The sequence below is a fragment of the Leptidea sinapis genome, chromosome 42, assembly GCF_905404315.1.
Source record: "Leptidea sinapis chromosome 42, ilLepSina1.1, whole genome shotgun sequence".
NCBI classification, from domain to species: domain Eukaryota; kingdom Metazoa; phylum Arthropoda; class Insecta; order Lepidoptera; family Pieridae; genus Leptidea; species Leptidea sinapis.
Genome location: NC_066306.1, coordinates 8,110,965 through 8,136,107, shown reverse-complemented (window position 1 = coordinate 8,136,107; position 25,143 = coordinate 8,110,965). Strand labels below are relative to the sequence as shown.

Genomic DNA, 25,143 nt, shown 5'->3' with positions numbered 1-25,143 from the left:
ACTTTGTAAGCACAAAATTTCTTATTATAGAATGCAATTACTATGTATGTATGTATTTAGATGTATGTGTTCATGGAAAGTCCTTTTTTTTTCATGTCGTTTATATAATAATTGTGTAAGATGCTTCTCCATTCTTATTGTGTTTCTGAATTCGTTGAGAAAGTACAGATGAGAGAGGTATGTTTCTGAATGTCCTGTATTTTTCAGGAGATGAAATTTTGATTTGGCGTTAAGATGTCTCCGTTGTAGCTCAAGCTATTTACCATTGATAGTTCAATTTCTGATCGAGGTAGAGTGTCAGTATGAAGATCTCCAACTGAATAAAAAATACGGAAAGGGATTTTATTAACTGTCGCAACTTGGCAAAACTAGTAAGTATTAAAGTTAAAAAACAAAATTATATAATTAAAATTAAAATAAATTGCATAATATATTATATTATAATTATAATTTTATATCTTTAAAAGTGTTTTTCTTTGTTAAGATATGAAAAACGGTACGAAAAAGAAGTGTCATAAGAAGAGGTATGTTATTATATCTTTAAATTATAGCTGGTACATGGCGATTATTACTATATGAATGGTAAGAAAAAAATGAATGTTAAGGTGAAATAATGAGAAGGATGTTGTAATAATTTTAACAAATATATTAAACATTCCTTTATATAAATGCATCATTATTCTCAATGTTCAGTAGTAACACAGGAGCAGTGTGAGTAAGCTGAAGCAACACGAGTATATAAAGATGGTAAGTACTGTTCAATATAATGAAATTATTATAATAATATTGTATTAAAATATTAATATAATTCTTATAAGACATGGATATTATGTCTTAGTTACTCGTATGCCAGATATCTCTAGAATATTACGGGCGTCCTAAGATAATGTTTTGGATGTTATCTCATATTGCACTGGGCGTTTCAAGCGATGTTCCGCAGAAACTTCGATGCGGTGATTATAAATTATAAGAAACATTTTATACAATCTTACACGTCCTTGTGTCAAACTGCACGAACCCTTAAACCAATTTGTTTGTTGTATTATTAATTGAACTAAAATTACTAGTTTCCCTTTTTTATATATAACTATACAACCATCCGGCATTTTATTAAATGTTATGTCAGGATGCGACGACTCCTTATTTTTCTGTGATCTTTTAAATATAAATGTTTTTTTTTCTATCTACAGAATTATCTCTATTGCTGGTCGTGATCGGAGTCGCAACTGTTTTTTAGATTTTTAAAAAGTTTCAATGATTCGCTTGATTTCCAACTCAGAAATGTCTCCAAATTATTGGCTATGGGCAATGCGGTGGTGGTGTCAAGTAAACTAAATAAAAAACAGCGAATTTCAAAACCCAAGAATCATTCAAACGTAATATATTTGTCCTTGGTGTCCGTGTATGCGGGAATTTGCTTGTTTGGCGCCGATTTAATATTACTTAACATTACATGCGGCATCTAGAGGAGTATCAAATAATCTGACTGTTCAAGTTTCTATTCCATACATCCCTATCTTCCATAGGGTTACCCAGTGCTCGAGTAAATCTAGTCATATCAATAATTTTAGATAAGAAGTTGCTTGCTCAGGACATAATTATCATAGTTTGCTGTTTGCATTCTCCTTCTTATCTCAGGGACACAGCAGCCGTTATTGTTATTGATTTGGGAGCCCAAGTATATAATATAGTAGTTAAAGTTATTAATGCCAGGAATATTGCATATGCCATTTATTAGCTTTAAGTCTCGATCACCTATCTTCACTTTAGTTTTTGCTCAATTCTTTACTAGGCCGATGTTGCCATTTTCTATTTCAAGTCGTTGAAACAGCTCACTCATATTATCCTAAATGGTAATAGTCACAAAAATGTTTCGTCGGCAAACCGGAGATTTTAAAGCCTATTTCCAACTACAGGGTGGACCAAAAGTCCGTTTACATTTGAATTGGTTGCCGCGTCTAGCAGCGGCGGTGGAGGGGGGTGGAAGGGTTATGCATTGCAAGAGCGGTCAATGGGAATTTAGTATCATGGTGTCGTTTAGCGGTAGTCAACGTGCATTTTGTGTACGCGAATACTATCGAAACACTGATTCTGCGACCTTAGCTCAACGAAAGTTTTGCAATCATTACAAGATACGACACAAAAATCAAGCTCCATCAGGTGTGTTAAATAAAAAATGGGTGCTCAAGTTTGAGAAGACGGGTTCAACAATGGATTTACGTCGATCTGGCCAGCCTAGAACGTCGAGGGACCCCGAAAACGTGGAGCGAGTAAAATCGTCTGTTCGTGACCAACCTGGACTATCAACTCGAAAGCGGTCTGCTGTCCTTAACGTGCCAAGATAATGATGTAATAAACCGCATTCTCAAGAAAGATTTAAGTCTACATTCCTATAAAATCCAAATGGTGCAGGAACAAGTTCCCCAGTTTTACAAACATTTTTTTCTCAACAAGGCACACTTCCACCTAAATGGGCATGTTAATAGACAAAATTATCGTTATTTGAGTGACACTATGTCATGGTGATCAAAAACCCCTGCATTCCAGCCAACCAACCCAGTAACTCTTGACGAATTAAAGGATCGTATTCGCACAGAAATCCAAAACATCTCAACAGAAACATGTGTAAAGCTGTCATCGAAAATTTCCGCCTTAGATTGCAGCAATGCCAGAATAATGAAGGATTGCATACGGATGATGTGATTTTTAAGAAATAAATTCCCCTTTTGTTTACTATCGAAAACAATAAACAGTTTTGATCTACTGTACTTAGTTTTTTTTAATCATCATTCCAATTATAAAGGAACTTTTGGTCCACCCTGTATAAGAAATACTTTATATTTGATAAAGAAATACGATCGCTAGTAGGAATTTAAACAAACTGATTGCTGATGATTACAAAGCATTTCTTATATTTTACAGATTACAATGACCAAAGTTGTAGTGCTAGCTGTTTTATGTGGTGCATGTTTTGGTATGCCAAGTTATGACGTAAATGAAGACTTCGATATGGAAGCATTGGTAAACGATAAGGCCAGTTTTAAGCTCGCAGTCGAATGTTTTTTGGATAAGGCACCGTGTGGTGAATTTCAGAGTTATAAAGGTATGTATATTAATTTAAGGGCTATTTGGTTGTTACGCTTTTAGGCCTTAATTTAAGTAACTAACTTATAATTATTTACAATAAAATATTATCAATGCTTTATGTGGAAAATTTTTAATTATTTCCCGAAGAAGCACGCTATGATTTCTATGCCGAGAACACAAGTTGAAAGTTTTAATTCTCCGAAAAAAAGCTTTGAAACGAAATTAAACATTATATGAAGGAGACCATATTCTAGCTTTCGTCCGCTGTCATTCTTATTGAGTAGGCACTAAAGTGAACTATGTCGCGGGTAGAACCCAGTTAAAAAATCTATTGAAAAAAAAACACTATAAAATGAAAATCCATTGCGTAGTTCAATAGATCTAACCATAGATATCGACAGGAAGCGACTTTGTTATTTACACTCTGTAGTGATTTCTGATATTCAAAAAAATAAACAGTTTGATTTGTTTGATAAGCAACATCTCAAGTCAATTTTTAATATTATGCAAATATTGGGGTTGAGTAGGTGTAATGTAGATCCTGTAGATGGAGTCACAACCTGAGAGTTGATCAAAACATACCTTGATTTATGAACGAAACGTCAGTCAAAGTCAGGTTGGCTCAGTAGAAGAGCGCTCGGACGGGACAAGAAGGGGTCGAGGGTTTGAGTTGCGCATTGTTCGTAAATTTTGTTTATATTCATAAAGAGCTGAGGAAACACTACAAGTGTGTATTTTCCAGCAGTTTTGGCTGATTTGTTTTCGGGTGGAGATTGAAACTTCATTTTGAGTCTTTTTAGATAATAATAGCTTTGTTTATTTCTCAGATATAGCACAAGATACAGTAGAAGCAGCATGTGATCAATGCAGCCCTAAACTGAAGCATTTGGCCCATACGTTTATGCAGGGTCTGGAGAAAAACAATCCCGAATATTACGGAGACTTCGTCAAGAAGTTCGACCCCACTGGCAAATACATGGACAAATTCATAAAAGCTGTTGAAGATTTCTGAGGCACTGCTTATGTACAACTTCCATTGTAATAAATCATGGGGTTTTCTATAATACTTTTATTTTACCAAATTAACAAAAGATAACTTACTTAAAGTAAAATTTTACTTCAACTATAAGTAATGAGTCAATACTCATGTGGTTCTCACTCCCCGTCCATAAGATTTTATGAACCACCGACCAATTAGACATCTGCAAATCCAGAGGTATTAGAGAAAGAGATATTTAAGGAGAAGGATCAATACAATCATCGTAAAGGAGTACTGATACACGATACCCAGTTAAATATAGAAAGATTATTTAGTTAAAAAACCTTGATAATTCAAAAATTGCTATTAATCTTCCACATTGACCAATTAACCGACTTCAAAAAAGGAGGAGGTTCTCAATACGTCGGTATTTTTTTTTATGTTTGTTACATCAAAACTTTCGACTCGGTGAACCGATATTGAAAATTATTTTTTTATTTGAAATCTGGTGCTTCCCGAGTGCTAGCTCCCCTTTGACAGTGGAATCTATGAAGTCAAAAGTCAAAGTCAAAGTCAAAATATCTTAATTCACTGTAAAACTTTATAAGTTATTTAGTGCAAGTCAGGATGAAGTACAAAAGTTACAATAGCATTCAAATGAATATAACAATATTCATTAACAAAATATAGAACATTAATTCCAACTATCTTTATCATTCAAATAATCTTTCACATTATAATAGGCCTTAGATGTTAATTTATTTTTTACGATACATTTAAATTTTTTAATAGGTAGAATTTTAATTTCATTTGAGAGTTTATTATAAAATATAACACAATCCACTTTAAAACATTTAGCAATTTTACGGAGCCTAGTAGATGGAATTGCGAGTTTATGTTTGTTTTGAGTATTGACACTGTGTACATCACTATTCTTTTTAAATTGGCTAATATTTTTATGGGCGTATAGGAGGTTCTCGTATATGTACTGGCAGTGTACTGTCATAATATTTATTTCACTAAACTTTTCTCTCAATGAATCCCTTGAACGCATTTTATAGACTCCTCGAATTGCTCTTTTCTGCAGCACAAATATGTTTTCAATATCTGCAGCCCTACCCCACAATATAATTCCGTAAGACATGACACTATGAAAATAGCTGAAATATACAAGTCTAGCCGTTTCAACATCTGTCAGCTGCCTAATTTTTTTTATCGCAAAAACTGCAGAGCTAAGTCGATTTCATAAGCTTTTTATGTGAGCACCCCATTGTAGCTTAAAGTCTAATGTAATGCCTAGGAATGTTGTCGTTTGTACTACATCAAGTTTGTCATTATTAATTTTTATAGGTTTTGGTTGGTGCTTTATAGTTGGAAGTGTAAACCTTACACTTTTTGTTTTCCTTTCGTTTAAAAGTAAGTTATTAACATTAAACCAATTTACTACTTCAGCAATGTCGTCGTCAACCTCACGGAAAGTTTTTTGCTGGCGTTTTATTTTAAATAACAAAGATGTATCGTCAGCAAAAAGTATAATATCATGTTTATTTTGAATAAGGTATGGTAAATCATTGACGTAATCCAGGAACAAAAAAGGACCCCAGATTGAGCCCTGCGGTACACCCATCGATATGATAGAGCCAGTTGATCTTTTTCCATTAATGTCTACTCTTTGAATCCTATTACACAAGTATGATTTTATTAAATCTAGATCTCTAACCCCATAGTGGTGAAATTTTCGAAGTAAGATTTCATGATGGACGCAGTCGAATGCCTTGGATAAATCACAAAACACTCCTAACGCATCACATGAATCCTCCCAAGCATCCAAAATATTTCTTATTAACTCGATACTAGCATCTGTGGTTGAAAGACTTTTAGTAAAACCATATTGTTTATTATGCACGAGGTTATTATTGTAAAAATGGTTAATTAATTGCGTTAACATAATTTTTTCGAAAATCTTGCTAAAGGTTGGTAGTACTGATATGGGTCTAAAATTGGTGGGGTCAGCTTTATCTCCCGACTTAAATAGAGGAGTGATCTTGCTCTGTTTCATTTGGTTTGGAAAAATACCGCAATCTACACTCTTATTGAAAATAAAAGCTAAGTCTTTGGCTACAATTTCTATTACAGATTTCACTACGTTAACAGAGATTCCCCAGAGATCTTTAGTTTTCTTAACGCCAATTAATCTAAACGTTTTAATAATCTCTATGTGATCAACATGCGAAAACCATAAAATAATATGAGAAAACCATAAAAGTCTTAAATTTTGCTTTTCATACGTATAGCAAAGTGGATGATAAATTTACGAATCACTCAATATCGCGCAAACCAATTTCGATGATTCTTTTTTATTGGAGAGGATATACTTCAAATATAGTTTATTGAGAGTTTGGTTAGGTTCGGATTACGGAATCCATGACAAAGTAACGGAACACTACCTGTAATCAAATTGCAAAGTACTTACGTTCTTGTTCTCATTGAAAAATTTAGTATATTTACACATATTTTGACAAATTGTTAGTTAGTGTACTTCAAATTCACTAAAAATCATAAAATAATAAAAAATTAACAAATGAACAACCGCCTTCAAAAACACTATTCCAAAACAATAGATATAATGTGCACTAAAAAGAATAAAAATAATAGCGTATTTTTATACAATCTAATTAATTAATCTTATTCTAGTTACGATATAGATATCGATTCACGACGCTATCGTAAATCATCTGATTTTTTGGACTGTTATAATATATACATTATGCAAATTGCACGAGCAGTCATTATTCACCTAGCATCAAACAATCAAAGTTTGTTTATTTGAGTGAATCATAGATTTGTCTTAACTTTGTCGATTTGTCTTTTTTATGGCATCGCTGTGTTCGGAGTCTTTTCCAGCTTTATGTTAACAAGCATAAGTTGTTTCAATATATAAGAGTGAGATCGAGAAAGCAACAAGAATAAACGCAATTATAGACCTATATTTCTTATCTTTTGGTTCGCGCAAAGGTGCTTGAATATTTAATTTGTCCAATAATACAAGCGGATTTTAAACGTTTCGTTTTTGAGCATCAACATGGATTTTCGCCAGGTAGGTCTACCACAACTAATTGGGCTAGTTTCAGAAGCTATTGACTCGCAGAAGCAGGTGGATAACGATTTTAATAAGGCATTTGATAGTGTGGATTGTTCGTTTTCGTTCGGATAGTGGATCCTCATAATCATTGGAAAATTATCGATAAATGGGCTTAGAGACTCGGTGATGAATGGGCTTTTATCATGGCCGTTAATGGTTTAAGCTCTTAAACTAATCCAGTAACATCAGGTATACCTCAGGGTTCGCATCTTGGCCCAATTTTATCTACTTTATTAATTGTGAACGACATTGTTTCATGTTTTTAATACTGCACACCATATTCATATGCCGATGACTTAAAAATAACGAGAACAATTCCTTCACCAAGTGATTTGATTCTGTTATAGATCGACCTAAGTAAATTTACCAATTGTTGTGAATCTAACACCATGCCACTCTTACGCAACTGTATTAAATGTATGTATATTGAATTTACTCTCAAAAATTATATAAGTCCGATAAAATATGAACTGTATAGTAATACTCTTAAGCAAATTGAACTCATAAGATACTTGGGATGCTTAATAGAAAATTGTCTTATCCTTACCACACAGAAAGTGTAACAAACAAATTGTCAATATCAGGTTTTATTATGTAACAAGGTCGAAATTTTAAGGAAGCCAAAACAAAAAATGTCTTTACAATAACCTTGTCCGCAGTCATTCAGAGTACTGTAGCGTTGGTTAACGTCCACATTATTCTACACACTACTTAAGACTGAAACGTGTCCAGAAAAGGTTCAGGTCGCATCTGTCATACAAAGATTTACAATATTGTGGTCTCCTATAAAAAAGACTGATACAGTTTATCAAGATGTACTCTTAAACTTAGAAGATATTTTAGGACTTAGAGTTTTTATATAAATTACTAAGAAACAATTCAGACCGCAATTACTCTGGTCGTGCGTCGTACTAGAACAGTCTTTGGCGCCAACTGCACTATCCCTCGCTTGTATAAATTATAAAATAAATTCAGTTCAATAGCTGATATAAATATTGATTAACCTAACACTATTCGTAAATTAGTTATTAGCAATCTAGTCAGCCAGTAATGAGTGTGATATAATTACTTTGTCGTGTTACGTATTACAGAAAATATTCTAATTTTAGTTTATTTTCTCTTATTTTATAATTATTATATTTACTTAGCTGAGGTTTGAACTTTGTTACATTATTTAGTTGTAACTAAAACACTTATTATTTGATTCTCTAACTATCCTTAAAACTATTATTCTCAATTGTTATTGCAGACTTTTAAATGATTTTTGTATATTTTTTTTCTCTGGTTTTAGTTTTTAACTCACATGTACATTTATTTAGTAATTCGTCATAAACATAATGTAAGCACCAGGAATAGACATAAGCTTATAATGATTACTGATCAGCTAAGTCGATTTAGTAAGTCTTTTGTGGGGTGATGTATAATATGCTTTTACAACAAGATTCTAGAAAATGTTCAAAGTATTACGTTATTCAAAAGAATTGTTAAAAAACGTTTGTGTGGTAAGGGTTGCTATAACATAAATTACTTTCTTAATGATACCACAAATTGAGAATGGAGCGACCGCCTACAAGCTATTAAATAATAAGTTTAATTGTACAATATACCCTGTAAACATATCTTTTGATGAATGAAAAACCCGCTAAATTTTTTGCGCCCGTTCTTCTCAGGCCTGAGGAATTCAAATTGGAATGGAGTGAATTTTTTTTTGACTCTCAATAAGTAATATCACATCCTATTTTGAATAAAAATATTTGAATTTGAATTTGAATGATAAGTGAAATTAGGATGCAGTCTCTACCTTTTTTTATGAAAATAAGGGACGAGCCGAGTAAGACATTCAGCTGATTGAAATTGATACGCGCTGCTCATTACAACCCTGAGACATAAGATGTTAAGTCTCATTTGCCCAGTAACTTCACTAGCTACTGCGCCCTTCAAACCAACATACAGCAATCTCCATTCCTAATAAACCTGTAGCAATCAATTTTCATAATAATTGCGAAATTGTCTGAGATGTAAATATAAGTTTTTAGTTGTTTTATTATTAGATACTATTTAATTTCAATTTAGTTGTTAAATAATAATATTACAATAAAATATGAGGCACCTTCTATTCCTCAGAGTTGGTGATGAAAAGTAGAGCGAAAAATATATTTTTGGCTCGGGAGACGTACTTTGAATCCCTCGCTGCGATCAGGTATCTACTCTAGAATCTCTCACTCGCCGTGAAATATTACTTTTCTTCCTTATGATACAATCTACTATGTTAATTTTTTGTTAATTTACAATTTTTTATGTGTATTTGTTCAAGGTTGGGAAAAAAGTATTTAGAAATAACACGTGGAATTTGAATTTGCCACTCGTCATTTAAGAATTTAATTTACTAATTTTCATAAAATATAAAATAAAAATATTTCATTAAATCTTAATCTCTCAATTAATGTCAAGAAAATCTCATTTCTTAATTTTAATAAAAAAAAAATATAATTTGTAATATTGACAAAAACATTGAGATTTAGAGAACATATAAGTATTTAGAGAATAGATTAGAATAAATATAAACGACATTTAAAAATAAGTTTACCAATGATGTTTCACTTCCGAATAATATACTTTGTAAGCACAAAATTTCTTATTATAGAATGCAATTACTATGTATGTATGTATTTAGATGTATGTGTTCATGGAAAGTCCTTTTTTGCCCATATGGTTTATATAATAATTGTGTAAGATGCTTCTCCATTCTTATTGTGTTTCTGAATTCGTTGAGAAAGTACAGATGAGAGAGGTATGTTTCTGAATGTCCTGAATTTTTCAGGAGATGAAATTTTGATTTGGCGTTAAGATGTCTCCGTTGTAGCTCAAGCTATTTACCATCGATAGTTCAATTTCTGATCGAGGTAGAGTGTCAGTATGAAGATCTCTCACTGAATAAAAAATACGCAAAGAGATTTTATTAACTGTCGCAATTAGGAGAAAACAGTAAATAATAAATTAAAATATTGTAATTATATTATAATTATAATATTATCTTTAAAATTGATTTTCTTAACAAAGAGCGGTATGAAAAAGAATAGTTATAAGAAGAGGTTATTATATCATTAAATAATTGCTGGGAAGTGGCGATTATTACTATTTGAATGGTAAGAAAAAATTAATGTAAAAGTGAAATATATTATACGTTCCTTTATATAAATGCATCATAGTTCTCAATGTTCAGTAATAACACAGGATCAGTGTGAGTAAGCTGAGTCAATATATAAAGATGGTAAGTACTGTTCGATATAATGAAATATATTATAATAATATTGTATTTAAAAATTAATATAATTCTTGTATGACATGAAATATATGTCTTGGTTATGCTAGATATCTCTAGAATATTACGGGCGTCCTAAGATAATGTTTTGGATGTTATCTCATATTGCACTGGGCGTTTCAAGCGATGTTCCGCAGAAACTTCGATGTGGTGATTATAAATTGTAAGAAACATTTTATACAATCTTACACGTCTTTGTTTCAAACTGCACGAACCCTTAAACCAATTTGTTAAACCAATTTTTAAATGAATGTATTCATGTTCTGTTGTATTATTAATTGAACTAAAATTACTAGTTTCCCTTTTTTATATATAACTATACAACCATCCGGCATTTTATTAAATGTTATGTCAGGATGCGACGACTCCTTATTTTTCTGTGATCTTTTAAAAATAAATGTTTTTTTTTCTATCTACAGAATTATCTCTATTGCTGGTCGTGATCGGAGTCGCAACTGTTTTTTAGATTTTTAAAAAGTTTCAATGATTCGCTTGATTTCCTACCCAGAATTGTCTCCAAATCATTGGCTATGGGTAATGTGGTGGTGGTGTCAAGTAAACTAAATAAAAAAGAGCGAATTTCAAAACCCAAGAATCATTCAAACGTAATATATTTGTCCTTGGTGTCCGTGTATGCGGGAATTTGCTTGTTTGGCGCCGATTTAATATTACTTAACATTACATGCGGCATCTAGAGGAGTATCAAATAATCTGACTGTTCAAGTTTCTACTCCATACAGGAAGATATGGATACCCAGTGCTCGAGTTAATCTAGTCATAACAATAATTTTAGATAAGAAGTTGCTTGCTCAGGACATAATTGTCATCGTTTGCTGTTTGGATTCTCCTTCTTATCTCAGGGACACAGCAGCCGTTATTGTTATTGATTTGGGAGCCCAAGTATATAATATAGTAGTTAATGTTATTAATGCCAGGAATATTGCATATGCCATTTATTAGCTTTAAGTCTCGATCACCTATCTTCACTTTAGTTTTTGCTCAATTCTTTACTAGGCCGATGTTGCCATTTTCTATTTCAAGTCGTTGAAACAGCTCAGTCATATTATCCTAAATGGTAATAGTCACAAAAATGTTTCGTCGGCAAACCGGAGATTTTAAAGCCTATTTCCAACTATAAGAAAGCCTTCTCATTACTATATGATAGCTCTTAATATTTGGAGTTACTTTATATTTGATAAAGAAATACGATCGCATGTAAGAATTTAAACAAACTGATTGCTGATGATTACAAAGCATTTCTTATATCTTACAGATTACAATGACCAAAGTTGTAGTGCTAGCTGTTTTATGTGGTGCATGTTTTGGTATGCCAAGTTATGACGTAAATGAAGACTTCGATATGGAAGCATTGGTAAACGATAAGGCCAGTTTTAAGCTCGCAGTCGAATGTTTCTTGGATAAGGCACCGTGTGGTGAATTTCAGAGTTATAAAGGTATGTTTATTAATTTAAGGGCTATTTGGCTGTTACACTTTTAGGCTTTAATTTAATTTAACTAACTTATAATAATTTACAATAAAATATTATCAATGCTTTATGTGGAAATTTTTTAATTATTTCCCGAAGAAGCACGCTATGATTTCTATGCCGAGAACACAAGTTGAAAGTTTTAATTCTCCGAAAAAAAGCTTTGAAACGAAATTAAACATTATATGAAGGAGACCATATTCTGGCTTTCGTCCGCTGTCATTCTTATTAAGTAGGCACTAAAGTGAACTATGTCGCGGGTAGAACCCAGTTAAAAAATCTATTGAAAAAAACCACTGTTACTGCGTAGTTCAATAGATCTAAGCATAGATATCGACAGGAAGCGACTTTGTTATTTAAACTCTGTAGTGATTTCTGATATTCAAAAAAATAAACAGTTTGTTTGATAAGCAACATCTCATGTCAATTTCCTAATATTATGCAAATATTGGGGTTGAGTAGGTGTAACGTAGATCCTGTAGGTGGAGTCACAACCTGAGAGTTGATCAAAACATACATTTATTTATGAACGAAACGTCAGTCGAAGGGTTGGCTCAGTGGAAGAGCGCTCGGACGAGACCCGGAGGGGTCGCGGGTTCGGGTTCCACATCGTTCATAAATTTTGTTTACATTACTAAAGAACTCAGGAAACACTACAAGTGTGTTTTTTCTGCAGTTTTGGCTGATTTAGTTTCGGGTGGAGATTGAAACTTCATTTTGAGTCTTTTTAGATAATAATAGCTTTGTTTATTTCTCAGATATAGCACAAGATACAGTAGAAGCAGCATGTGATCAATGCAGCCCTAAACTGAAGCATTTGGCCCATACGTTTATGCAGGGTCTGGAGAAAAACAATCCCGAATATTACGGAGACTTCGTCAAGAAGTTCGACCCCACTGGCAAATACATGGACAAATTCATAAAAGCTGTTGAAGATTTCTGAGGCACTGCTTATGTACAACTTCCATTGTAATAAATCATAGGGTTTTCTATAATACTTTTATTTTACCAAATTAACAAAAGATAACTTACTTAAAGTAAAATTTTACTTCAACTATAAGTAATGAGTCAAAACTCATGTGGTTCTCACTCCCCGTCCATAACAATTTATGAACCACTGACCAATTAGACATCTGCAAATCCAGAGGTATTAGAGGAAGAGATATTTAAGGAGAAGGATCAATACAATCATCACAGTAGAAAAAAATAAATTTCGAAAATCATATCCTGAGACGGTTTTGCAGCAATATTCGTAAAGGAGTACTGATACACGATACCCAGTTAAATATAGAAAGATTATTTAGTTAAAAAACCTTGACAATTCAAAAATTGCTATTACTCTTCCACATTGACCAATTAACCGACTTCAAAAAAGGAGGAGGTTCTCAATACGTCGGTATTTTTTTTTATGTTTGTTACATCAAAACTTTCGACTCGGTGAACCGATATTGATAATAATTTTTTATTTGAAATCTGGTGCTTCCCGAGTGCTAGCTCCCCTTTGAAAGTGGAATCTATGAAGTCAAAAGTCAAAAACATAAAATCTTTATTCACTGTAAAACTTTATAAGTTATTTAGTGCAAGTCAGGATGAAGTAGAAAAGTTACAATAGCATTCAAATGAGTATAACAATATTCATTAACAAAATATAGAACATTAATTCCAACTATCTTTATCATTCAAATAATCTTTAACATTATAATAGGCCTTAGATGTTAATTTATTTTTTACGATACATTTAAATTTTTTAATAAGTAACATTTTAATTTCATTTGGGAGTTTATTATAAAATAAAACACAATCCACTTTAAAAGATTTAGCAATTTTATGGAGCCTAGTAGATGGAATTACGAGTTTATGTTTGTTTCGAGTATTGACACTGTGTACAATCACTATTCTTTTTAAATTGGCTAATATTTTTATGGGCGTATAGGAGGTTCTCGTATATGTACTGGCCGTGTACTGTCATAATATTTATTTCACTAAACTTTTCTCTCAATGAATCCCTTGAACGCATTTTATAGACTGCTCGAAATGCTCTTTTCTGCAGCACAAATATGTTTTCAATATCTACAGCCCTACCCCACAATATAATTCCGATACTATGAAAGTAGCTGAAATATACAAGTCTAGCCGTTTCAACATCTGTCAGCTGCCTAATTTTTTTTATCGCAAATACTGCAGAGCTAAGTCGATTACATAAGTTTTTTATGTGAGCACCCCATTGTAGCTTAAAGTCTAATGTAATGCCTAGGAATGTTGTCGTTTGTACTACATCAAGTTTGTCATTATTAATTTTTATAGGTTTTGGTTGGTGCTTTATAGTTGGAAGTGTAAACCTTACACTTTTTGTTTTCCTTTCGTTTAAAAGTAAGTTATTAACATTAAACCAATTTACTACTTCAGCAATGTCGTCGTCAACCTCACGGAAAGTTTTTTGCTGGCGTTTTATTTTAAATAACAAAGATGTATCGTCAGCAAAAAGTATAATATCATGTTTATTTTGAATAAGGTATGGTAAATCATTGACGTAATCCAGGAACAAAAAAGGACCCCAGATTGAGCCCTGCGGTACACCCATCGATATGATAGAGCCAGTTGATCTTTTTCCATTAATGTCTACTCTTTGAATCCTATTACACAAGTATGATTTTATTAAATCTAGATCTCTAACCCCATAGTGGTGAAATTTTCGAAGTAAGATTTCATGATGGACGCAGTCGAATGCCTTGGATAAATCACAAAACACTCCTAACGCATCACATGAATCCTCCCAAGCATCCAAAATATTTCTTATTAACTCGATACTAGCATCTGTGGTTGAAAGACTTTTAGTAAAACCATATTGTTTATTATGCACGAGGTTATTATTGTAAAAATGGTTAATTAATTGCGTTAACATAATTTTTTCGAAAATCTTGCTAAAGGTTGGTAGTACTGATATGGGTCTAAAATTGGTGGGGTCAGCTTTATCTCCCGACTTAAATAGAGGAGTGATCTTGCTCTGTTTCATTTGGTTTGGAAAAATACCGCAATCTACACTCTTATTGAAAATAAAAGCTAAGTCTTTGGCTACAATTTCTATTACAGATTTCACTACGTTAACAGAGATTCCCCAGAGATCTTTAGTTTTCTTAACGCCAATTAATCTAAACGTTTTAATAATCTCTATGTGATCAACATGCGAAAACCATAAAATAATATGAGAAAACCATAAAAGTCTTAAATTTTGCTTTTCATACGTATAGCAAAGTGGATGATAAATTTACGAATCACTCAATATCGCGCAAACCAATTTCGATGATTCTTTTTTATTGGAGAGGATATACTTCAAATATAGTTTATTGAGAGTTTGGTTAGGTTCGGATTACGGAATCCATGACAAAGTAACGGAACACTACCTGTAATCAAATTGCAAAGTACTTACGTTCTTGTTCTCATTGAAAAATTTAGTATATTTACACATATTTTGACAAATTGTTAGTTAGTGTACTTCAAATTCACTAAAAATCATAAAATAATAAAAAATTAACAAATGAACAACCGCCTTCAAAAACACTATTCCAAAACAATAGATATAATGTGCACTAAAAAGAATAAAAATAATAGCGTATTTTTATACAATCTAATTAATTAATCTTATTCTAGTTACGATATAGATATCGATTCACGACGCTATCGTAAATCATCTGATTTTTTGGACTGTTATAATATATACATTATGCAAATTGCACGAGCAGTCATTATTCACCTAGCATCAAACAATCAAAGTTTGTTTATTTGAGTGAGTCATAGATTTGTCTTAACTTTGTCGATTTGTCTTTTTTATGGCATCGCTGTGTTCGGAGTCTTTTCCAGCTTTATGTTAACAAGCATAAGTTGTTTCAATATATAAGAGTGAGATCGAGAAAGCAACAAGAATAAACGCAATTATAGACCTATATTTCTTATCTTTTGGTTCGCGCAAAGGTGCTTGAATATTTAATTTGTCCAATAATACAAGCGGATTTTAAACGTTTCGTTTTTGAGCATCAACATGGATTTTCGCCAGGTAGGTCTACCACAACTAATTGGGCTAGTTTCAGAAGCTATTGACTCGCAGAAGCAGGTGGATAACGATTTTAATAAGGCATTTGATAGTGTGGATTGTTCGTTTTCGTTCGGATAGTGGATCCTCATAATCATTGTAAAATTATCGATAAATGGGCTTAGAGACTCGGTGATGAATGGGCTTTTATCATGGCCGTTAATGGTTTAAGCTCTTAAACTAATCCTATAACATCAGGTATACCTCAGGGTTCGCATCTTGGCCCAATTTTATCTACTTTATTAATTGTGAACGACATTGTTTCATGTTTTTAATACTGCACACCATATTCATATGCCGATGACTTAAAAATAACGAGAACAATTCCTTCACCAAGTGATTTGATTCTGTTATAGAACGACCTAAATAAATTTACCAATTGTTGTGAATCTAACACCATGCCACTCTTACGCAACTGTATTAAATGTATGTATATTGAATTTACTCTCAAAAATTATATAAGTCCGATAAAATATGAACTGTATAGTAATACTCTTAAGCAAATTGAACTCATAAGATACTTGGGATGCTTAATAGAAAATTGTCTTATCCTTACCACACAGAAAGTGTAACAAACAAATTGTCAATATCAGGTTTTATTATGTAACAAGGTCGAAATTTTAAGGAAGCCAAAACAAAAAATGTCTTTACAATAACCTTGTCCGCAGTCATTTAGAGTACTGTACCGTTGGTTAACGTCCACATTATTCTACACACTACTTAAGACTGAAACGTGTCCAGAAAAGGTTCAGGTCGCATCTGTCATACAAAGATTTACAATATTGTGGTCTCCTATAAAAAAGACTGATACAGTTTATCAAGATGTACTCTTAAACTTAGAAGATATTTTAGGACTTAGAGTTTTTATATAAATTACTAAGAAACAATTCAGACCGCAATTACTCTGGTCGTGCGTCGTACTAGAACAGTCTTTGGCGCCAACTGCACTATCCCTCGCTTGTATAAATTATAAAATAAATTCAGTTCAATAGCTGATATAAATATTGATTAACCTAACACTATTCGTAAATTAGTTATTAGCAATCTAGTCAGCCAGTAATGAGTGTGATTATTGCTGCAAAACCGTCTCAGGATATGATTTTCGAAATTTATTTTTTTCTACTGTGATGATTGTATTGATCCTTCTCCTTAAATATCTCTTCCTCTAATACCTCTGGATTTGCAGATGTCTAATTGGTCGGTGGTTCATAAATTGTTATGGACGGGGAGTGAGAACCACATGAGTTTTGACTCATTACTTATAGTTGAAGTAAAATTTTACTTTAAGTAAGTTATCTTTTGTTAATTTGGTAAAATAAAAGTATTATAGAAAACCCCATGATTTATTACAATGGAAGTTGTACATAAGCAGTGCCTCAGAAATCTTCAACAGCTTTTATGAATTCGTCCGTTGTCGTCAAGAGTCGAGAAGGACGCAAAAAGAGTGCACAGGAGATCGGCTTTCTCTTTTGCTGTATGGGCCAGGGTGTCATTCCTCATGTGCAACGGCGGCATGGACGGCTGGTAGAAGTTACCAAGAGCAGCTTTCGACAACGACCAGAACTTGCGTGTTCCGGTCGGGTAACTTGAAAGCTGCTCGCCAATTATGACGACGTGCTTCGATTTCGCACGGGCGATTTGCCGCTTAAAAAATCTGGAGGCACGGTTAAATTTCCTCTTCAGAACTTTGCAGTTCGGATTCTTTAAGCCCAGCGCCGCAACCCAAGTTCGATACGCCTGTTTTTTGCAGTCAGATGCTGCTTTAACTGACGCATCGAACCAGGGCTGTGATCATATTGCTGAAATCAAATTTTGTGCGGCGGCCATCTTGGATTTCAAAAATGATCCCAGAATCATTCTCTGCACCTTCAAGAACCTCGGATACGATACCCATAATTTTGTAATCATAATTTTGCACGTAATATAACATTTTTCTCATACGTCGATAAAAAAGATTTACTTCAAAAATTGCATAAAAAATATTATCACAGTAATTCCGTACTCTAGCACAACTGTAAGTTTTACAAAATATTACGCGGTCCTTCTGGGTCAGCGATCAATGACCCGCATCGCTCGGTTCGTTCTCAGCCATGCCCGACGCCCGCGTCCATGCGTACCTATCGAATCTAACGTTCGCGCAATTTTTACCTAAAGTGTTGGGAAAACCTCGCCTTAAGAGGCAACCTTGTACCTTGTCGAGTGGTCCCACCATACCTGCTCTGTGTTTAAAGCAACGCTGTCGGGTGTGCGAGGCGCGGGGAGAAGGCAGTGGGGACTATGGTCCTCGTAGACGAGCGTGGCCATCTTGTTAACAATGCTCTAAATTAATAAAACTAAAACGAAACGCTTGTTGTTATTGAAAAAATCTTCGTTTGGCCCGCCCGTTCACTCTTCCTTTTTTAATTTATAGTACATTATAAAATCTAATCGTAAGTATTTTTATGTTCTTGATAAAAGTTTTATCGTTGCCTTGATACGTACATGTTTTTTGCCTCGGGACACGCCCATACTGCTCATGCTAGAAACCATATTATACATAGACATATTTTATTTCACATCATCATCACACAAATTAATTTACACAGATTTATTATAAACGTTAAAGTAAAATATAACAATATCGCTCTAAGTTTAATAATATTTGTGGACATAATTATATAATCAACAATACAACCAAGAATGATGCGAAAATGGACACCGCTCAGCGTATGCTGTAGCAAATGCTACAGCGCAGGTTTTCAGCGTAGCCCATTACGAGACAAACTCGCGCTGTGGTTTTAGAGGAGCGTTGCAGAAAGTTACCATTATTTTCAAATGGTGAGGGGAATCCATCGTACGCGGTCTGGTAGCGGACCATTTCCGATGGTATGACGCATAGTCTAGCGTACAAAATTATTACTATTACCGCCCGGACCGAACCATAATCCGACGCCGAATCAATTAGTGGACGCGCCCACTGGACCATCATATTCTTAGGCTATAAGACTTGAAAACCAGGGGCTAAGGTCAGTTGACTTTTTAAGGTTTTATTTTTTATATAGACCCTAACATATATTTCGGTAACATTCGGTGTACCTCAGGATTCGCATCATGGCCCAATTTTATCTACTATATTAATTGTGAAAGACATTGTTTCTTGTTTTGAATACTGCACACCATATTCATATGCCGATGACTTAAAAATAACGAGAACAATTCCTTCACCAAGTGATTTGATTCTATTATAGAACGACCTAAGTAAATTTACCAATTGTTGTGAATCTAACAGCATGCAACTCATACGCAACTGTATTAAATGTATGTTTATTGAATTTACTCTCAAAAATTATATAAGTCCGATAAGATATGAACTGTATAGTAATACTCTTAAGCAAATTGAACTCATAAGATACTTGGGTTGCATAATAGAAAATTGTCTTATCCTTACCACACAGAAAGTGTAACAAACAAAGTATCAATATCAGGTTTTATTATGTAACAAGTTCGAAATTTTAAAGAAGCCAAAACAAAAAATGTCTTTACAATAACCTTGTCCGCAGTCATTTAGAGTACTGTAGCGTTGGTTAACGTCCACATTATTCTACATACTACTTCAGACTGAAACTTGTCCAGAAAAGGTTCAGGTGGCATCTGTCATAAAAAGATTCACAATATTGTGGTCTCCTATAAAAAAGACTGATACAATTTATCAAGATGAACTCTTAAACTTAGAAGATAATTTTAGGACTTAGAGTTTTTATATAAATTACTAAGAAACAATTAAGTCTGCAATTACTCTGGTCGTGCCTCGTACTAGTACAGTCTTTGGCGCCAACTTCACTATCCCTCGCTTGTGTAAATTATAAAATAAATTCAGTTCAATAGATGATATAAATATTGATTACCCTAACACTATTCGTAAATTAGTTATTAGCAATCTAGTCAGCCAGTAATGAGTGTGATATATTACTTTGTCGTGTTACGTATTACAGAATATATTCTAATTTTAGTTTAGTTTCTCTTATTTTATAATAATTATATTTACTTAGCTGAGATTTGATCTTTGTTACATTATTTAGTTGTAACTAAAACACTTATTATTTGATTCCCTAACTATCCTTAAAACTATTATTCTCAATTGTTGTTGCAGACTTTTAAATGATTTTTGTATAATTTTTTTCTCTAGTTTTAGTTTTTAACTCACATGTACATTTATTTAGTAATTCGTCATAAATATAATGTAAGCACCATTAATAGACATTAGCTTATAATGCTTACTACTTGGCTAAGTCGATTTAGTAAGTCTTTTGTGGGGCGATGTATATGCTTTTACAAGAAGATCCTAGAAAATGTTCAAAGTATTACGTTATTCAAAAGAATTGTTAAAAACGTTTGTGTGGTAAAGGTTGCTATAACATAAATTACTTTCTTAATGATACCACAATTTGGGAATGGAGCGACCGCCCACAAGCTATTAAATAATAAGTTCAATTGTACAATGTTACCCTGTAAACATATTTTTTGATGAATAAAAAACCCGCTAAGTTTTTTGTGCTCGTTCTTCTCAGGCCTGAGGCATTCAAATTGGAATGGATTGTAGTTTTTTTTTTGACTTTCAATAACTAATGTCACATCCTATTTTGAATAAAAATGTTTGAATTTGAATTTGAATGATAAGTGAAATTAGGATGCAGTCTCTACCTTTTTTTATGAAAATAAGGGACGAGACGAGTACGACATTCAGCTGATTGAAATTGATACGCGCTGCTCATTACAACCCTGAGACATAAGATGTTAAGTCTCATTTGCCCAGTAACTTCACTAGCTACTGCGCCCTTCAAACCAACATACAGCAATCTCCATTCCTAATAAACCTGTAGCAATCAATTTTCATAATAATTGCGAAATGGTCTGAGATGTAAATATAAGTTTTTAGGTGTTTTATTATTAGATACTATTTAATTTCAATTTAGTTGTTAAATAATAATATTACAATAAAATATGAGGCACCTTCTATTCCTCACAGTTGGTGATGAAAAGTAGAGCGAAAAATATATTTTTGGCTCGGGAGACGTACTTTGAATCCCTCGCTGCGATCAGGTATCTACTCTAGAATCTCTCACTCGCCGTGAAATATTACTTTTCTTCCTTATGATACAATCTACGATGAAGTTATCTTTTTGTTAATTTACAATCTTTAATGTGTATTTGTTTAAGGTTGGGAAAAAAGTATTTAAAAATAACATGTGGCATTTGTCACTCGTCATTTAAGAATTTAATTCACAATTTTTTTAAATATAAAATAAAAATATTTCATTAAATCTCAATCTCACAATTAATGTCAAGAAAATCACATTTCTTAATTTTAATAAAAAAAATAAAATTTTAAAATTGACAATAACATTGAGATTTAGAAAACATATTAGTATTTAGAGAATAGATTAGAATAAATATAAACGACATTTAAAAATAAGTTTACCAATGATGTTTCACTTCCGAATAATATACTTTGTAAGCACAAAATTTCTTATTATAGAATGCAATTACTATGTATGTATGTATTTAGATGTATGTGTTCATGGAAAGTCCTTTTTTGCCCATATGGTTTATATAATAATTGTGTAAGATGCTTCTCCATTCTTATTGTGTTTCTGAATTCGTTGAGAAAGTACAGATGAGAGAGGTATGTTTCTGAATGTCCTGAATTTTTCAGGAGATGAAATTTTGATTTGGCGTTAAGATGTCTCCGTTGTAGCTCAAGCTATTCACCATCGATAGTTCAATTTCTGATCGAGGTAGAGTGTCAGTATGAAGATCTCTCACTGAATAAAAAATACGCAAAGAGATTTTATTAACTGTCGCAATTAGGAGAAAACAGTAAATAATAAATTAAAATATTGTAATTATATTATAATTATAATATTATCTTTAAAATTGATTTTCTTAACAAAGAGCGGTATGAAAAAGAATAGTTATAAGAAGAGGTTATTATATCATTAAATAATTGCTGGGAAGTGGCGATTATTACTATTTGAATGGTAAGAAAAAATTAATGTAAAAGTGAAATATATTATACGTTCCTTTATATAAATGCATCATAGTTCTCAATGTTCAGTAATAACACAGGATCAGTGTGAGTAAGCTGAGTCAATATATAAAGATGGTAAGTACTGTTCAATATAATGAAATTATTATAATAATATTGTATTTAAATATTAATATAATTCTTGTATGACATGAAATATATGTCTTGGTTATGCTAGATATCTCTAGAATATTACGGGCGTCCTAAGATAATGTTTTGGATGTTATCTCATATTGCACTGGGCGTTTCAAGCGATGTTCCGCAGAAACTTCGATGTGGTGATTATAAATTGTAAGAAACATTTTATACAATCTTACACGTCTTTGTTTCAAACTGCACGAACCCTTAAACCAATTTGTTAAACCAATTTTTAAATGAATGTATTCATGTTCTGTTGTATTATTAATTGAACTAAAATTACTAGTTTCCCTTTTTTATATATAACTATACAACCATCCGGCATTTTATTAAATGTTATGTCAGGATGCGACGACTCCTTATTTTTCTGTGATCTTTTAAAAATAAATGTTTTTTTTTCTATCTACAGAATTATCTCTATTGCTGGTCGTGATCGGAGTCGCAACTGTTTTTTAGATTTTTAAAAAGTTTCAATGATTCGCTTGATTTCCTACCCAGAATTGTCTCCAAATCATTGGCTATGGGTAATGTGGTGGTGGTGTCAAGTAAACTAAATAAAAAAGAGCGAATTTCAAAACCCAAGAATCATTCAAACGTAATATATTTGTCCTTGGTGTCCGTGTATGCGGGAATTTGCTTGTTTGGCGCCGATTTAATATTACTTAACATTACATGCGGCATCTAGAGGAGTATCAAATAATCTGACTGTTCAAGTTTCTACTCCATACAGGAAGATATGGATACCCAGTGCTCGAGTTAATCTAGTCATAACAATAATTTTAGATAAGAAGTTGCTTGTTCAGGACATAATTGTCATCGTTTGCTGTTTGGATTCTCCTTCTTATCTCAGGGACACAGCAGCCGTTATTGTTATTGATTTGGGAGCCCAAGTATATAATATAGTAGTTAATGTTATTAATGCCAGGAATATTGCATATGCCATTTATTAGCTTTAAGTCTCGATCACCTATCTTCACTTTAGTTTTTGCTCAATTCTTTACTAGGCCGATGTTGCCATTTTCTATTTCAAGTCGTTGGAACAGCTCAGTCATATTATCCTAAATGGTAATAGTCACAAAAATGTTTCGTCGGCAAACCGGAGATTTTAAAGCCTATTTCCAACTATAAGAAAGCCTTCTCATTACTATATGATAGCTCTTAATATTTGGAGTTACTTTATATTTGATAAAGAAATACGATACAAAGCATTTCTTATATCTTACAGATTACAATGACCAAAGTTGTAGTGCTAGCTGTTTTATGTGGTGCATGTTTTGGTATGCCAAGTTATGACGTAAATGAAGACTTCGATATGGAAGCATTGGTAAACGATAAGGCCAGTTTTAAGCTCGCAGTCGAATGTTTCTTGGATAAGGCACCGTGTGGTGAATTTCAGAGTTATAAAGGTATGTTTATTAATTTAAGGGCTATTTGGCTGTTACACTTTTAGGCTTTAATTTAATTTAACTAACTTATAATAATTTACAATAAAATATTATCAATGCTTTATGTGGAAATTTTTTAATTATTTCCCGAAGAAGCACGCTATGATTTCTATGCCGAGAACACAAGTTGAAAGTTTTAATTCTCCGAAAAAAAGCTTTGAAACGAAATTAAACATTATATGAAGGAGACCATATTCTGGCTTTCGTCCGCTGTCATTCTTATTAAGTAGGCACTAAAGTGAACTATGTCGCGGGTAGAACCCAGTTAAAAAATCTATTGAAAAAAACCACTGTTACTGCGTAGTTCAATAGATCTAAGCATAGATATCGACAGGAAGCGACTTTGTTATTTAAACTCTGTAGTGATTTCTGATATTCAAAAAAATAAACAGTTTGTTTGATAAGCAACATCTCATGTCAATTTCCTAATATTATGCAAATATTGGGGTTGAGTAGGTCTACGTTACAACGTAGATCCTGTAGGTGGAGTCACAACCTGAGAGTTGATCAAAACATACATTTATTTATGAACGAAACGTCAGTCGAAGGGTTGGCTCAGTGGAAGAGCGCTCGGACGAGACCCGGAGGGGTCGCGGGTTCGGGTTCCACATCGTTCATAAATTTTGTTTACATTACTAAAGAACTCAGGAAACACTACAAGTGTGTTTTTTCTGCAGTTTTGGCTGATTTAGTTTCGGGTGGAGATTGAAACTTCATTTTGAGTCTTTTTAGATAATAATAGCTTTGTTTATTTCTCAGATATAGCACAAGATACAGTAGAAGCAGCATGTGATCAATGCAGCCCTAAACTGAAGCATTTGGCCCATACGTTTATGCAGGGTCTGGAGAAAAACAATCCCGAATATTACGGAGACTTCGTCAAGAAGTTCGACCCCACTGGCAAATACATGGACAAATTCATAAAAGCTGTTGAAGATTTCTGAGGCACTGCTTATGTACAACTTCCATTGTAATAAATCATGGGGTTTTCTATAATACTTTTATTTTACCAAATTAACAAAAGATAACTTACTTAAAGTAAAATTTTACTTCAACTATAAGTAATGAGTCAAAACTCATGTGGTTCTCACTCCCCGTCCATAACAATTTATGAACCACTGACCAATTAGACATCTGCAAATCCAGAGGTATTAGAGGAAGAGATATTTAAGGAGAAGGATCAATACAATCATCACAGTAGAAAAAAATAAATTTCGAAAATCATATCCTGAGACGGTTTTGCAGCAATATTCGTAAAGGAGTACTGATACACGATACCCAGTTAAATATAGAAAGATTATTTAGTTAAAAAACCTTGACAATTCAAAAATTGCTATTACTCTTCCACATTGACCAATTAACCGACTTCAAAAAAGGAGGAGGTTCTCAATA

The 25,143-nt window shown here is 32.9% G+C and overlaps 2 long non-coding RNA genes across 7 annotated transcripts in view; both read left to right on the top strand.

Annotated features, from left to right (window-relative positions):
- The window catches only part of LOC126976904 (uncharacterized), a 43,332-nt gene that overhangs the window by 9,075 nt on the left and 9,114 nt on the right, over window positions 1-25,143 (top strand). The gene's annotated exons all lie outside the window — the stretch shown is intronic.
- Window positions 606-24,747, top strand: LOC126976905 (uncharacterized). Of its 6 annotated transcripts, none has more exons than XR_007732004.1 (3): window positions 606-747; window positions 23,532-23,712; window positions 24,511-24,747. It is a non-coding gene; the product is annotated as an uncharacterized LOC126976905 (long non-coding RNA). The 6 variants fall into 6 exon arrangements; XR_007732005.1 differs by lacking the exon at window positions 23,532-23,712 and adding an exon at window positions 11,804-11,984; XR_007732003.1 differs by lacking the exons at window positions 23,532-23,712; window positions 24,511-24,747 and adding exons at window positions 11,804-11,984; window positions 12,776-13,012.